General features: G+C 46.7%; 1 protein-coding gene and 1 long non-coding RNA gene across 2 annotated transcripts in view; one reads left to right on the forward strand and one right to left on the reverse strand.

Annotated features, from left to right (window-relative positions):
* ITPR1 (inositol 1,4,5-trisphosphate receptor type 1) overlaps nt 1-12,506 on the forward strand; it is a 354,044-nt gene that overhangs the window by 254,141 nt on the left and 87,397 nt on the right. The window lies entirely within an intron of this gene.
* On the reverse strand, nt 1,792-4,041 carry LOC134809534 (uncharacterized). The gene is made up of 3 exons (XR_010155485.1): nt 3,971-4,041; nt 3,392-3,582; nt 1,792-2,409 (listed from the first exon to the last, which is right to left on the reverse strand). It is a non-coding gene; the product is annotated as an uncharacterized LOC134809534 (long non-coding RNA).

Consider the following 12,506-nt stretch of genomic DNA (forward strand, 5'->3'; position numbering starts at 1 on the left):
TCTGCCCGTGAATTCTGAAGGAGGAAATCATGAAAGACTTTTCCTTTTAGACTGGGCATCTCATTTGCCAAATGACAATTATGTGTGCTACATACATGTGCTTCCAGCAAGTTCCAGGTTCCCAGGTCTTAGGAAAGTTAATGACAAGAAGACTGTCCTACAGAACTTCCTCACTGTGGAAGAGATTGACAGCAGCTCATCTAATTAGGGCCCTTATGAAAAGTTGGATTAATAGCGATTTTTGTTTTTCGCTTGCGTCTAAAGAAACATATGTTCTTTGGCATCATGTGATGGTTATTAGATCTCAGCTTTTGCCCGTTTTGCTCAGAGAAGCTAAATGCACCAGATACTCCCCACATCTGAGTCTTTACTGGTTGAAGAATATTCATGTTTGGGCGAAGGGAAAGGGAGGAAGGTCTTCTCATTTTATAAAGTGCCCAGCACTGTGCATGGAGCCAGTAGATACTCTATCTGGACTACATGAAATAGTCCCAATTGCAGATAAGGAAACTGAGTCTGAAAAAAGCCATGTGTCTTACCCAAAGTCACCCAGTTGGCAGAGCTGGGATTTGAACACAAGGCCCTCAGAAGTCTCTCAGCTTTCTACCATGCTAGCCAGCCTTTAAGTTACATGAGTCCAATGTGAGGGAGCTATTCAGTGCCCTGTACCCACTTTGGAGCTCTGCCTACTAGAGAGCAGTGTCTATCTTGTTTTCGTTTGGGGTGGGAACAGGCTGCACTGGTTATTTGATCTGAGAAGCAAGTAGTCACTGCTTGGTTAGCCAATGAGTTTTAAAGGTAGACCTTTAAAATGGAGTGGAATGGAAGCACATTTTTTTTTTAATAACAGTGCATGAGCTTTTCCTTAATTTCTGCTGGTGTCTTTCTTGTGGGTAGCTTCCTCACAATTGTTAGAGGAGAGCTTGTCCCGGACATAAGAAAGGCTCTTCCTCAGTTATTGTTTCTGTAGGTTTTCTGGAATTCATCTTGAGGGTAAGAGTGAAGGCTGGGATGCACTGCAGATAGCTATTGCAAACCCCTCTACTATTTCCAATTAGTGGATACATGTGTGAGTTGTGTGCCTGTCTTCTATTTACAAGAGGAAGTATCCCGTTTAATTTTATTTTCACACCAAAAACCCAAGTGTTAAGAGAACACGGTGTTTTAACACTCCCTCGGTTATCAGCTGCAGAGCGGAGGTTGTATATTGTCACATACAGTTTTTGGAGTATATTTCTACATTTGTTACCTGGCAACATTGCTGCATTGGGACGCGAAGTTGTATTGGTTCCTAGCAGACCCTCACTGTTCGTACTGTAGAAGGCAGAAGTTGTTTTCCTCCGCAGGGATTTAGAAGAGAAGGCACAAGGCTAGTGGGGTTTGGCTGACAGATGGGCTGATGCGCTTCAGTGACATGACCCAGAACCAGGCACTGGGCAGGGGATGTGGACTCTTGTCCTGTCCCAACAACAGCTCCCTGTAATGCAAGGTCTGGTTCCTCACGTGGTAGACAAGGGTTAGTATTAGGTAACCTTGAATACTAATTCGTGATTCTTTATCTTCTCAAAGTAAAAACAAAACAACAAACTTTTGTTCTGGTCATTTTGTGAGTCATCTGAGCACTTGCAGTACCATAATGGCAAATAGCTAATACATGGCACCTTTTCAGTTGCTCACATTGGATACCCAATTCCCTGCCTTCATTTATGCATTATTGTGGTTTTGACCACCTACTGGTTCTGATGAGAGAGGAAATCCCGTAGTAGGAGTGATAACCAGAGCATCTCTTGCTGAGGTGACCCCCTGAGCTGATTATAGCACTATGGGGTATTTTGTTTTGCTGATACATAATACATTGAAAACACTGTATATAGAGTTTTTTGAATGCTTAAGTGGGGCCTCCATATACACTGAGATCATTTTATCCCCCCTACCTTCCACTGCGTTTCACTGACACTTAACCCCGAAGACATTTGCATTGGAAACTTTGCATTATCTGTTTGAAAGTCCTCTCAGTTCAAGCCACACATTCTAAGACTCAGCAAAAGCTTATTGACACCAAGGGCATTGAATTCACCAGCACCTGTAACGTTTCTTGAAGAATGCTTGCTAGGGAAAAGTTCCCATGGTAACTGTTTTTGAAAGAGTTTTGTAGCATCAACAGGTTAGACATGAAGTCAAAATCATGGAGCTCAGCAGCATACTCTATAAGCACATACTCCTTTTTAACCACCCCCTAACAAAGACACGGAAGCAACCTGTTCTTAAGCCCTGATGGGCACTGGAGGGTCTAGCCAGGTTGGGCTGGATTTCAGGGGACCTGATTTGTGTTTCCCTGTGCAGTGCTCGTTTCCATCACCATCTTTAAGGAGGAGCCCTTTTCCATCCACTGGACTCTTACCATCGTGCCTGTTAAGGAACAAAAAGACAACTGGTTAGGCCTGGAGGGTAGGTGGAAACCATCAGTTACCTTTGAATATACCTGTGGTGCTCCAACCTCCTTTAGAAAACCCAAGATGCCATTTTAATGATGCTTTGCTCTTGGGTATCAAATTTACTCCTTAATTTACCTCAGGAGATGTTCTAAGAGGAAGCCACAAGATTCCATACCTGCTGTTGTTGTTTTAGAGCTGGTGGATTTTTTTTTTTTTTAATCCGCGGAGGAGGACTTGACCCTGCGGGTTCCTAACTTGGATGGCCATGCAGAGCACCCTTAACTTGGAAATCTATATCCTGCTGTTTAAACTTCAAGATGATTCCTATCTGGATTAAAGTCCTCAACCAGCAGGCCGAGGCAAACTCTAAAGAAAAACAAGGTCATGCTGCATTTTTTTTTGGTAAGCACAGGAATCAACAAAGAGATGTTATATAACTTCTATTTATATCCTCCTTGCTCACTATCTGCAGGCAGACAAGAGTCGCTGAGAAGGGATTTAATGAGCTCTCTGGGTTTGCTCACCTTCCTGAGCTGGTAGGAACCAGCTTGTTCTCAAATGCGTCAGTAAAGAATCTGGCTGTGGGTGGGCGGCCGGGGTAGGTGGACTGCGTTGTTGCTATGGTGTTTTTTAATTCCCCTGTCTCTCAAAGATCTCACTCCCCCCTTCCCTGACTCCTTCCTTTTGCCCCCTTCCTTTCTTTCTTTCTTTTTTTTTTAAATCTGTAAGCTTCCTTGTTTCTCACACCTACTCATGATTCTTGGAGCTGTCTCCGGAAACAGAATATTTTCCCTCTCCTTCCTAAGTGCTCAGCTCCCCCGTTGTGTAGCCCTGGGACATCAGAAGTTGTTTTCTAAGGTGTATTTTTTCCACCCTCCCTTATTTCTTTTCCCATGATTTTTTTTATTACCAACCCCTCCATGAGAGGGACCTATCCTAGGAGTCTTCCATCTTGCCTGATAGAAGTTTTCTCTGGCATATTCCAAATTCAGATTGCTCCAAAACCAGGTGAAGTCTCTTGCTAGCTGGACAGTCGGTATGGCCTGGAGGAGAAGGGCTGTTTGTATTTCCATGCATCCTCCTTTGTCCTCTTGCCCTGGGTGAAGCAATGACGTCTCTGTCTCCTCTAGTGCGTTATAAAATAGAACTGCAAGAAAACAAGAGAATGGGTTTACCCCACAATCATAATTCCTGGAGCTTGGGTAACTCCTGTTACCTGAAGGTTGCAGGTTGAAATGACTCAGCTTGCATTTAATTAAAAAAAAAAAATGCTGCCCCATCAGATTCTCAGCAGGGACGACGAATGCACCTTGCTGAGAACCCTATGGCTGCCCAGGGAGTGGCCCCCTGCACCCTGGCCGGCCTGGTGGTGGCCACAGAGGCTTCTGAGATGGCTCTGTGTTGTCCATCACATTCCCACCAGAGCAGAGACAGTTAGAAGATGTGAGTAGGGAGGTTAGGATGAAAAGTTCTTAGAAAAGAATATGTAGTTCCATGAGGACAGGCTGAAAAAAATTTTAAAAAGCCAAACCCACCTCTGCCTTGCCCAGAAGTTGTGCAATCCTTAATAGCAGTAGCCTGTTTGAATAATCAGAGGCAAGCTGACTTCCCTTTATTAACTTCTGTTAGAGACATCTGCATAAAATATCCCCGGATTCCAGACCAAGTAGGTAATTTTTTTTTTCCCCTCTGAGTAACTGGAGGGACTTTCCCTTTGGAAATCTTCCAGCAGAGTTAACTTCATGGTTGAGACTGTTTTCTCATTATAAGGTGCCAACAGCTAGATTCCTGATGCAGGGACAATGAAGGCGCCTCATGTACACACTTGGATCCCCTGCTTCCCTGAGAACTGACTTGATATTCACAGTTGCCTCTGGTTCTTCTGCCTTGACCCTCCTTTTCACAGAGAAATCTATGCCCGCTCACATTTCCTGAGGTCCTCTGAGTTCCTCTTTGAAACTGTCAGAGGCTCTCTCAAAGTTTCTACCAATTTCCTATTCCTGGGTTTTAGACTTTTGATCAAGATGGCCCTGACACTGAAGGGGATAGTCCTGTAAACCCTCTGAAGTCTTCAAGCCTCGTTTTTCCCCTGGAATTCAGGACTTTAAAAATATATATATTTTATTGCTCTTCGAGGAGGATGTGTTGCAGTTGCCCTCACCATATGGTATTTGAGAAATATGTTTTTATTAGCCTCCTTGCAACACAAACCCACAAACTGTTGAGCCCAGAGCTTGTAGCTATCAAGTCTGGGGAGGGAGCCAGGTTTGGAGACGGAAGGTGCACAAATGATCATCCCTCCCGGGCTGTAGTTAATAATGCAAGCTGCTGTGTCACTGAGGCCGGGGTAGTTAACAGTTAACTCAATGGATTAAGGATCCCCAGCCAGGCTGAGCCCATCACAGAGTTACGTGCAAAAACCAGATAAGCCCGTAGAGGTGACAACACCACATCAGCTGCCTTTGGCTGGTCTGCGGTGTGCTGCATATTCCCACTTAGCAGGACTTTGAGCTTTCACATGCAGGCTTCTTCTGGCCATAAAGTTATACTTCAGCTGCCATGGATGCAAAGCTTGGCTTGAGTGTTTCAGAATTGCACCTCCTTCAGGATTATTGTTCATTCATTAATATAGTAAATTTTTTAAAAAGAGAGAAGAGGCCTTTCTGTGTTGACCAAGCTGGCCTTGAACTCCTGGGCTGAAGAGATCTTTCTGTCTCAGCCTCCGGAGTAGCTAGAACTACTGGCTTGTGCCACCACAGCCGGCTTAATATAGCAGATGTTTACTTACTGAGCACTCCCTGGGTGTCAGGTGCTATACACATTGGCGTTAATAGAGTCAGGGATGAGACCAACATAGCCCCTGCCCTCCAGGAGCTTACAGTCTTGTGGGAGACAGAGCTAGGAAATCAGCTCATCATCAGCTAAATCAGAGCTTCAGAGAAGTGTGATGGGGAAGCAAACAGGCGCCACGAAGGGTGGTCAGGGAGGGCTTCTCTAGGGAGATGCCGTTCAAGCTGAGACCCAACAGATGAGAAGAGAAGGAGCTGTGTGAAGAGTAGCGGAGGGCAAGAGTATTTCATAAGAGGGTTGGCTTGTGCTTAGGATGTTGGAGGAGCTGAGTGAAGGAAGCTAACGTGGTCTACCCCATGGTGGTCGGTCAGGGGCAGAGCTGCGGAAAGTATCTGCTCCACCAAGGTGATGGGCTTGTCATCAAGTGGGGGCTGGATGAGGTGATCTCTGTGGTTCCTGCCAATCCCTAGTCAGTGCTTCTAAAGGGCACCAAGTTGGCTTGGGCCTGTCCCCTGCTTGGATATGCGCTGCTGCCGCCAAAGCCCTAATATACAAAGCAGCTTTACCCAGATGAGTGCTGTGTGATTTCACCCTGCCCTGCTCTAACCACTTGGCCATCTGTACATCTTACTGTCAGCTGCCAGGGATGCTCTCTGTGGCCATGTGGAAGTTACCTGGTGGGCCAGCACACAGCAAAATGGGTATGCAGGGTGGGGAGACATGAAAAGTCCCAGAGCATTCTGCTCGGGACCAGACTCGGCTGTACCCGAGAGTCAGTTGAGTTGGGAAGGACTAGGGTTGACTGGGGGTGACTGCAGTCTTCATCAAGGAGGCACTTGCTTTGCTTGATGCTTTGCCACCTAAGCCAGTGTCCTTGCCTCCATCCGGCCTGAGTGGATTTATTTTTTTCGGCTTCTATGGCCAAGTGTCCTTGTCACAGTTTGTGTGGAGAGCAGAGAAGGGAACGTGGCTGGTGTAGACACCCTGCCGGTACTGTGCGGGCTCTCACCTGTTTTCTCTCCTGCACTCCTTGCAATAGAATCTCAAGTGGTTCTCCTCCTCTTTCTCCATTGCAGATGAGGGAACTGAGGATGGAAGTTAATAAATGAGCTGTCCAAACCCACCCAGTTCCTAAGTCACCCCATGCGTACGTTTCTACCTTGCTAAAGATGCAGGATAGAGATCGCTTTCACTGAGCCGTGTGACTGCACAAACACAGAAAATGGGTGGGGCAAGGATTATTCTTGGCATCTGTATAAATTTCAAGTTGAATTCCCTGGGAACCTTGGAGCATTGAGGACAGGAAATGTTGGTTGGTGTTGATTCATTGTCCCTCAGGTACACAGAATGGAAATAAGACCTGGGGAGTTGTTTCCAGAGATCGACTCCCCTGACCCTGCAACTCCTGCTTCAGCCCTCGCTCTCCACGATGCAGATTGCCACCCCCATGGAGGAACAGCACCCAAGTCACTGCCAGGTCCTCAGCACTGGACCCTCCTCCCGGGAAGAGGACTTGATGATAGAATTTTCCAAGCGCCTCTTGCATCTGTCTTTTCAGGGTTCATGAGACAAGGTGGAGGTGTGATGAGAAAGTCTTCATGTCCTCCTGGCCACAGTTCCCACAGTGATCATGTGGGTGAGCTGAGACAGGACCTGAGAGTTTCACAAGAGCCACCAGAGGATACTTGTCATTGAATCATAGAACCAGCCCTGGAAGCCACCCTCAGAGGCTAGCATGTGTCTCCTGCAGCCCAGACGTGCAGTTCACATTGTTCATTCCTTCTTTATGGACTGAGATTTTAAAGCCCTCTGATTCCTTGGACAAAAGTCCTTCCTGAGATCTAACCAAACTCTCCTTTGCTTTAGAGTACATTTTTAATAAGCCTCATATTGGCTTGAAGAGCCACCAGAACACCTTCTTGCCCTCCTGGAGGATTACCAAGGAGCTTCCTACCACAGTCCCCTTCCACTTCAGGCAAATTTTGATGTTGCATCTATTTTATGTCTGTTTTCAAGGGTATCATTGATTTGACACTCCACTGGTCATCTTTGTTTTGTCTGGAGGCTTTCCAATCTTCATGACTTGGCTGGAAGAGACAGACGGCTGTGCCGTGTATCCCCACAAAAGATACTGGCCTTTGGCATCTGTTTGACTATTGAACCCAGAGAAAATTTGGAGTCTCCTTAACTTCTTGTTCCTGGGTCAGAGCCACAGGGTCCTCCAGGGTGGTGGCTGACCTGCTTCTCTGAAATCTGGTTTTACTGTTGAATATTGCTGGAAACAGTGGTTGCCAGTAGCCTACCTACACCATCAGGGGCTTCCTACGATAATACCTTTAATTTTTTTTTTTTTTTTTAGGAATTACTGTTTGTTGGTTGAGTTGTTGTTGAATATGTGTGAAACTGTTAGCGTTCTGATCCACACAGGGAGGAGGGGGACCACGCTGCTTACCAGATAGGGCAGAGCTTTCCCAGTAAGTCCCGGTTCCCATGGGCACTGGGAGACAGGAAAGGAGAGCTGTTAAGCTTTCTGTCTCAGAAGAAAGGTGTTTTTTTCCCCAATTAAAAACATTTTTTTTTAGACATGGGGTCTTGCTATGTTGCCCAGGCTGGTCTTGAAATCCTGGGCTCAAGCAGTCCTTCCACCTTGGCCTCCCGAAGTGCTGTGATTACAGCTGTAAGCCACCATACTGGACCCTGAAAAGTGTTTTTAATAGAACAGGTTGGACTTTGCTGCTTGAAGAAGACTGAATTCACCTTGAAAATCATCATGAAGATCCCCTGCCTTGGCCTTGACCCTGGAGCTTAGGCCGTTCCCCAGAGCCCAGTGACCAGATTAATAAGAGTGAAGGAAGGGTTCTTTGTCCTCCACCTTTTCTCTCAGGTGTCAGGCATAGCAAGGGCGTCTGCCCCACCCTTGCCTGGCAGGGTAGTTGAAACTGGTTTGTCTCTCAGTTGTTAAAAGGTGACTGTACAGTGTGGATGAGGGAGGACCTTATTTCAGAAAAATGAAATTGAAATGTTGACACCTCTCCAATACAGACTTGCTTCACTTCATCGCTTCCTTTCTACTTGGAAGTCTATGTTATTTCTGAACTCATTAAAGCTGGAAACATCCTGAGAGAGGCTGGTAAACTGAGAGCTGCAGATGTTGGCTGGTTGAAAGCCATCAGACCTTGCAAAAAAGTTTCTTGTTAGGGTGAGTGATAATTTATGCCAAGGGAGGGTCCAATTCTGAATGCCCATTGTACTCATTATTAGGCCCTTTTCATAGGTCAGACTTTTACTGAAGTCAAGACTGGTTTAAAATGTTGGGAAATGCTTTATGTGGAAAGGCTTGGGATTATTTGAGAGGAGGGTCTGACACAAGCTTGTATTCCGCCTTTGGGTGTATTAAACTTTGACAAGCGGAAGCAACGATGTTTATCTCTGCACGTGCAGAAATTTGAATGGCTTTTATAGCTACTGAAATTTCAGCCAAATTTTTTTTAACTTTTACTTTAGGTTTGAGGGTACATGTGAAGGTGTGTTATACAGGTAAACTCATGTCACTGGGGTTTGTTGTACAGATTATTTCATCACCCAGGTACTAAGCCCAGTACCCAATAGTTATTTTTTCTGCTCCTCTCCCTCCTCCCACCCTGCACCCTCCAGTAGACCTCAGTGTCTATTGTTTCCTTCTTTGTGTTCATGAGTTCTCACCATCTAGCTCCCACTTATACGCCAGAACGTGCGGTATTTGGTTTCCTGTTCCTGCATTCGTTTGCTGAGGATAATAGCCTCCAGCTCCATCCATGTTCCCCCAAAAGATATGATCTCGTTCTTTTTCATGCCGTCCAAACTTAAAAAAAAAATTCTACATTGTGACACTTAATGGGAGTTGCCATTCATTGTGTTTTTGCTGTCAATTTAGAGGCCATTCAACCTATCAGAACCAACTAGAATTATCACTGGATGCAATTTGGACACTAGTCTTTGGCCATTTATGTAACACCCAGCTCTTTTCTGGATCCACCTATCTTACACCTTCCCTGGAAAGGGGTATTACTGTTAGACAACTGGAGCACCTTCCATCTGAGTAGTTCTTGGTAGTAATCAAAGCGTTTTTGACACCTCATGTTTCATAACAACCTTGCTGGGTGGGCCCCAGCTTCCATGTGATGCTGACATGGCAGGTGGTAAGACCCTCATTTTTTAGCTAAAGAACCCAGGGCACAAATGAAGTTAAGTAAATTGCCCACAATCACATGGCTGGATAGCAAGGAGCCAAGGCCAAAATTTAGGTTTCCCGAGTTCCAGTTCTCCAGGCACGCTCTGCCTACCCAGGTGTGTTTTATTACCTGGTTCATGGTTCCTGCTCTTTGAGTTTTGATTGTAATCATTGGTTTCTAAAAAAGGACTCCAGACCCACAGAAGTCATTGTGTGACAATGGTTTTGTTAATAATTTATTACCCCAGCCCTGGCAGCCCTTCAGCTTGCAGAAGGGGATTGTTTGGGAGCCCATATTAACAAATGTATTAAACGTCATGGGAAAGTTGAGGCATTCGAATGCATGTGTACCTTCCGCCACTATTCTTTACTGTGAGAGGAGCCTGTTTATGCCTCTGAAAGACCTGGTGGGTAGGGGTAGTGGTGGGGTGGATTATAAAATGCCAAAAGGTGTTCAGAACAGGACAGACTCTTGCTCAGGGGAGAGGCGTTTAACAGAGCATGTGGTTGGGAACAGGGCTGAGGCGTCAGACAGGTGGGGCTTGGGTGCCAGGGCACTTATTAGGTGGATGACTCAGCAGGTTACTTCTTGGGGCCTCAGTTTCTTCATCTGTAAACTGGGGATGATAATGGCACCTACCCCATGGGGTGCTTCTGAGGATTAAATGAGATAATGCATATAAAGCACTTAGCGCCCGGCAAATTGGAAACGTTCAGTTGCCGTTCACTATAATAAAACTTGCAGAGAGAGGGTCCCCAGGGAGTGGGGAGTTCTCAGTTAACCACAGGTGTAGGAAGACAGCCAAGGTAAGCCCCACCTCTTGGTAGCCACTGGCGTTGCTCTGTCACCCACAGAGTATCTGTTCAAGCTGGGCAGGAGTGGGTTAGTCTGGTGGGAGATGTCCTCTGAAGTCCCCGAGACTCCCAGAGTTGATGTGAAAAGAGAAAAATCAAAGATGCCCACAGAGAATTTTCCTCAGCCTGTGGAAACTCAAGCTTTGGCTCACTGTTTGGCAGCCACATTTTTCAAATTCTTGGCCTTAACATGAGAACTTAAATCATTCTGCAGCAGGTAAGTGAGCAGCCGTGGTGAGTGTCATGGGCTAGATGGGTCAGGGCCATGTCTTACGAGGCAGTGAGGTGGAAAATCCCATTCTCTGGATTCTCTCAAGGCCCACAGCGAGGGCTTCTGAAAGGTGGACCAACTTTCAGAAGCTGATGGAAATGCTTTTCTTTGAGGAAGGATCTGAGTCCTGCAGCCGTCACTCTGTGCTGGACTGCTCCCCTGCAAGACATGCCCGCTCCCACCAGGCTCCACCCTGGGACACATACATCTATGCTCCCCGCCACTGCCCTGTCTTGCAGCTAAGATGCCACAAAGGGGCTCCTCCCCTAGAATGGTCTGGTGGCCCAGAAACGGACAGGTAGGCTGGCTCACATTCCAGGGAGCACCATGATCCTTGGACTGCAAGGCCTGTCTTTTCCCCTGAACTTCCTGAATTCTGGGAAAGATGGCTTCATGGGTATATGTCTAGGTCATGGAGAAGATTTGTCTCTCCTATTCGTCTCCCCAGGACCACTTGTTTACACAGTTTGATTAGGACTGTGACCTCTTGCACCTAAAGAAAGGAGTGTCCCCCTTTGAACTAGGTAATAAAACACACCTGGCTAGGCAGAGCGTGCCTGGAGAACTGGAAGTCGGGAAACCTAAATTATGGCCTTGGCTCCTTGCTATCCAGCCATGTGATCGTGGGCAATTTACTTCACCTCATTTGTGCCCTGGGTTCGTTAGCTGAAAAATGAGGGTCTTACCATCTGCCATGTCAGCATCACATGGAAGCTGGGGTCCAGCAAGGTTGTTATGAAACATGAGGTGTCAAAAACACTTTGATTACTGCCAAGAGCTACTCAGATGCAAAGTGCTACAGTTGTCTAACAATAATACCCGTTTCCAGGGAAGGGTAAGATAGGTGGATCCAGAAAGGAGGTGGGTGTTACGTAAAAGGCCAAAGACTGGTGTCCAACTTGCATCCAGTGATAATTCCAGGCCCTCTGTCTCCCTGCTGTCACCAAGGTGGCCGCCACTGTCCGCTAGCCCCTAACCTCGGGGTGGCTCTTGTTCCTGAAGCAAGGCAGGCTCGTCATAACCACGCTCCATGGCTTTGCAAGGACTTGCAGGGCTGGGGGAGGATGGGGGAGCCAGGCTAATTAAGCAATATTATATTATTTTCAAGGCTGATCTGAAAAGGTAGTTTTGTTATTCTTTTAATCTAAGACCCGGATTCACTGGCCCCTCTACAGCTCAGTCAACCCACGGAGGGAAAACTGTCTACTTGACAATTATCAGAAGGTAAGAATGTAAACTCGGGTTGTAGTTTCAACCAGCCACACCCCAGTGTGGTCAAAAGTAACTGTCTTGGGCAGTCAGGGGAGGGAGGTTCTGTGTGGCCCTGGCAAGTCTCTTTCCTTTTCTGGGCTTCAGTTTCCTCATCTGTGAAATGTGGAAGGATGGACGACATGGGTGGTTTTCAAGTGCTGCTCTCCTGAAGTTCCAAGGAGTTTCAATGGCAAGAGGGAGGGGATCCTCTTTGCCCTGCTTCATATGGAGCTGTTTTGCCTTTTGTCTTTTATCTAGCGGCGTCTTTATCCTAAGATGGTGTTTTGGGACCGGAGAGGAGCACGTTACCCTGCTGAAAAAGGCATTTGGAAACTGCTGGATTCCAGTGCTTCCAGCTGCAGAGTTCTGTGATCTGTGTTCTCTTGCTCTTTTGTTGTGGTTGAAGGTTGGCTGACAGCAGCCATGCCCACTTCCCTTTCCCCCTGTCCAGTGGATTCAGGATGGAAACGGCCACTGCCGGGGTCACTGCCTCACCCTGCCCCTGCCCTGGCCTTTTCCTTAAAGCATATCAGATCAGATCTGTCATCAGGGATGTCTGGGACTGGTGCTGAGGATCTGCCCGCAGACCAGCTTCGTGTCTTCTGCTTTCCCAGCCTTTGACTCCGGCCTCACTGCTGGGGCTGGTTGTCTGTGTTGGTTCAGCGTGCAGATGGGAGGAGAGTTGGTTGTGGCT

Source organism: Pan troglodytes, chromosome 2 (genome assembly GCF_028858775.2).
Source record: "Pan troglodytes isolate AG18354 chromosome 2, NHGRI_mPanTro3-v2.0_pri, whole genome shotgun sequence".
NCBI lineage: Eukaryota > Metazoa > Chordata > Mammalia > Primates > Hominidae > Pan > Pan troglodytes.